Below are 4,820 nucleotides of genomic sequence, written 5' to 3' on the forward strand. Positions count from 1 at the left end.
AAAAAAAAAAAAAAAAAAAAAAGCAGAAATTCTAGAAATGAAAAATACGATAAGATGAAACTTAAACTACATGGATTTAACAGATTAGACACGAGAAGAGAAGTGAATGTGAAAGTAATGCGGCTGAATTCAGTTAGAGCGCTTCTCTAGCATTCAGGTTTGATTTCTAGCACTGCAAAACTAAGGAATTAATAAATATACAGAATGAAAAGAGACAAAAAAATTTAACAGAACCGCAATCTGTAGAAAAATATACAACAGTACAGCATATAGTGTGTAGAGGAAATATTTTGAGATATTTGCCAAATTTTTCCAAATTTTATGAAAACTGCATTCCCAGGGGGCTGAGAATGTAAATAAAGCCCAACCAAAATCAACAACAAAAATGATGCCAAGACACGGTATGATTCAGTTGCTGAAAATCAGTCATAAAGACAGACTCTTAAAAGATTTTAAAAATAAAGGGACACATTACTCAGAGGAATGAAAGATAACAATTGCAATAGCCCAACAATAAAACGATACAAAAATTTTTAAAACAATAAAACACCAAAGTGACACTCACATTCTGTAAAATATAGACTAATGAAAGTAAAGTAAAATAAGGCCAAAATGCCAACTATATATTTAAAGTACTAAAATGTAAAAACTCACTAGAGCAAAAATATCTTTCAAAAATAAAGGTGAAGGCTGAGATGCTGGCTCAGTGGTAAAGTACTTGCTTGCTCAAGACCCTGAGTTCAATTCCCAGTATCGCAAAATAAAAAAAATAAAATTTATACATAAAGATGAAATAAAGAATTGCAAAAGGCTTGAAGAATTCATTATCTGCAAAACCTACATAACAAGAGATGTTCAAACCAACAATAACAACAACAGAAATTTCCTAGTCAAAAGGAATATTGTGCTACTTTTCTGTCATTGCGGAGACAAAATACCCAACATCCAAAGTTAAAGGGGAAAAGGTTTATAGTTCATAGAGATTTCAGTCCATAACTGACTGGCTCCAAGGTACTATGGCAAACAGTCCTCAACAGTGCAGTGCACACAAGGTCGCAAAGGCAGAAGAGACCTTAATGGTGTCCTTCTGCCCTTTTTATCTTATTCAGACTCCCAGGATGAGGGCGGTGCCAAATGAATCACTCATGTGTAGTGTTTTAGAAACCACACGCCCTTAATCCCAGAATCACACATTCCAAATTCAGCCACCTCCGAAAAAGACTGCATGAGGCCTTGGGGGGGCATCTAGCCAGAAGCCATAACAAATATGGTACCACTTGGAAATCTGAACCCACACAAAGGAATGAAAAGCATCAGAATGATCATATGACAAAGATATAAGGTGTAGCTTTTCATTTGAAAATTTATCTGAATATAGGAAAACAATGCCACAAATTATGGGCAGCAGAAAATGAAAGTAGTATTCAAAAATGCTTACTTTATATAATAGCATAGATATTGTTTTAAAGTAGACAGTGGTAAGTTAAAAATGCATGGTATGAACCCTAGATGAATACCCTCCCTAAAAGAAAATAAAGCAGGCCGGGTTTGGTGGCACACACCTGTAATCCCAGCACTTGGGATCCTGAGGCAGGAGGATCACTGTGAGTTCAAGACCAGCCTGGGCTACACAGTGAATTCCAGGTCAGTCTCAACTACATAGTGAGACCCCATCTCAAAAAACCAAATAAATAAATAAATAAAGCCAATTTCTATGAGCATCTATTTATAGATATCCTTGGAAATGTGTCAATATTTTTTTAAACATTCAAATAATTCAAAAGAAGGCAGTAAATGACAACAAAAAAGAGACAAATAGAAGATAATTGATTTAAATGCAACCATATTAATCATTACATTAAATACACAAGGCTTAAACACTCCAATTAAAAAGTGAAGATGGTCAAGCTGGTTTTTAAAAGAGTAGGACCCCTTATGCGATGTGTATAAGAAAGCTATTCTAAAATAAAGGCAGATTGGCAAGTATATGGTACCTTGCTTTTGTTTTCTTTTTCCCCTCTTCTGTTTCAGAGTATCAGATCCCACGAGGTAAGGGCTCTCTCCCACAAAACTGTTCCCCACTGCACGCACACCTTGTCACTGGTGGGTCTGACGGACTGCCTATAAATCAGATGTCCCCGCAGTTTCCTCCGTGTATTAGTTTTTGCCGGTATGGCTCACAGAATTCAGGGAGAAACACTTCACGTACATTTACCTGTTTGTTAAAATGGGCATAACCCAGGGATCCGATGGAAGAGATACTTAGGGCAAGGTATTGGGCAAAGAAATGTGGAGCTTGTGTGCTGGGGTGAGTTATAATTTTATGCTGCCTGGGCCTAAATTGGACTTTCTCATATGGGAAGCAATGCTTAGTCACCCTAGACACACGTTCTGATTCTGTCTCCTCCCAGTTCCCCAGTGCAGTCAGTCCAGGTATTTGTCTCCTACACTCACTTCCTGGTGAGCACTTCCCTAGGAAGCAGAAGGACACAACACACTTGACTTATGCCACTGACACCCATACACTTCATGGCTTGCACAGCCATACTAATGACTATCTCTTAGTTGCAGAACATGTGTCAGCTCGTTCTGTATCTGTTGGTGGAACTCCCCGAAGGGAAATCTATTTGGGTAACAACCTGGATTTCCATAAAGGTCTTGGCCCCCAGGAATCTGCCCGCTCTTCCCTCCCTCCCTTCTCACCACTGCTTGAGTACCATGTCCTGGATGTCTACCCCCTTTCTGTTGATCCTCCAAAGCTTGCTGTCCTCTTATCTCTGGGATCTGGAAGAAACTTCTTGGTTATTACATGTTTTTTTGCATAGTTTTCTCTGTGTCCTTCAGCCAACATACCTGAACCTGCCTTCTCTCCTGGTCAGAGCTTGTAAGAGCCTAACTGAACTAGAGTGACTCCATGTTGACCAGCAAATGACCCAGAGACTGTTGTTCCTCCCCACCCCTTATAGGATAACTAATGATTAATTGTGAATTATTAGGTAACTGCTTGGGAGTAGCTGGGAAACTAGAATGAAACTGTAATGAACATAGAGACCCAAAATCAATCACTCCAGTCCTTACTTGCCAGGAATGTTCTGGACACCACAATCTAAGATGTAAATAGAACAATGGATAATTGATCTGCTGATCATTAGTATGTAACGGTCGAGTACCTGACTGATGACCACCAGCTCAGATCAACTGACTACTTGCCTTTGTCCTCTTCCTGTAAGTTTCGAGTGTAAACCCCCATATCCCTATATAAAATGGCCTCTGTTTCTGAGCTAGCTGCCTGTCTGAGCTACTTGGCTTCAGGAGTGATGTTTGGCCAAACTAACAAAGGTCTATTTGCCAACTTGCTTGGTGTGTTCCTTCCTGGGTGACTCTCGCTGTCCGACAAACTCCTGGAGCCTCGCTGAGCTTTGGGGCTCAGCATTGTGGAGGCCTCTTGGCTGTTCACACTCCAGGAGTAAAAGTGAGACTTTAAGTCTTACAAGCTCTCCTAGAGAGCAGCTCTCTTAGTAGAGCTAAACTGGATACAAGTCCAACAAGAGCTACAAGACTATTTATCAACATAGATGCTCCCTGACATAGGATGAGACTGATTACACCTCATTTTAAATTGAAAATATCCTAAGTCAAAATTGGGTTTAATATTATACCTCACCTACTGAACATCACAGCTTAGCAACACCATACACTGTACAGTACACTGGTTGCTTCACGATTGAGTGTCTGACTGGGAGGTGATATTTGCTGTCGCTGCCCAGCATCTCAAGTCTATTGAATGGCATAGTACTTGGCCAAGAAAATATCAGAATTTAAGATTAGAGCTTCTACTGAATGTGTATCACTTCCACACCATCCTAAAGTCATAAAATCCTAGGTTGACCAGTTGTAACTCAAGGATACCTGTTTAAACGCACTTCCGGTAGGAAGGACATCTGATCACGAATCAGACACTTACACTTTAGGTAGTCTGCCAGGGTAACATGTGAAAGGCACATTGTAAATATCCATGACCAAATCCCTCACAGGAAGTCACTGTATGGCTAGAGTTTGTAGGTACTCTTATGATTGAGACCACAAAAGCAAATCAGATTAAGAAAATGTATAACATCTGTCCGCATGTCCAGGTGTACCACCTTCCCATGTTCAGCAACTTGGAAGCTCTACACACTCTGTCCTTTGAGTTTTTATGTCCCTCATTATGCAGGTATGGTTTGCTAAATTATTGGCAATGGCAATCAACTCAGTCTTGACTATGGCCTGTCCATAGAGGTCCTGGGATGAGGCTGAAAGCTATGGACTTTTATGACCATATGGCTGTTCCTCCTGGCACCTGGCCCCCATCCTAAGGCTATCCAGGACTTCTCAGCCACTAGTCATCTCATTATTACACTGTGTCAGAGACATTAAGTCAGAGATTCCAAGGAATTAAGGAGCTATGTGACAAGAAATGGGGGCAGAGACCAAAAATACATTTCATATTTTATCTCAAAGATTATTGAGTGAAGTACTCTAAAGAGTTTAGTACTCAGAAGTGCTCTGCCTCGGTAATGGCAAAATTAGCCTTGAACCAAAATCGCTTAGGTCCTCTTCGAGTAAAAACTATTTTCTCTGTACCAGAGCAAAGTTCAAGAATGCTATAGGAACCAAAAAATATTTAGCACCCAACAATGTAAAATATACAATGTCTGACATCCAATCAAAAATTACCACACTAGCCAGGCATGGTGGCACACGCCTGTAATCCCAGCACTCGGGATCCTGAGGCAGGAGGATCACTGTGAGTTCGAGACCAGCCTGGGCTACATAGTGAG

This window comes from Fukomys damarensis, unplaced genomic scaffold (assembly GCF_012274545.1).
Source record: "Fukomys damarensis isolate Sample0158 unplaced genomic scaffold, DMR_v1.0_HiC HiC_scaffold_37, whole genome shotgun sequence".
NCBI lineage: Eukaryota > Metazoa > Chordata > Mammalia > Rodentia > Bathyergidae > Fukomys > Fukomys damarensis.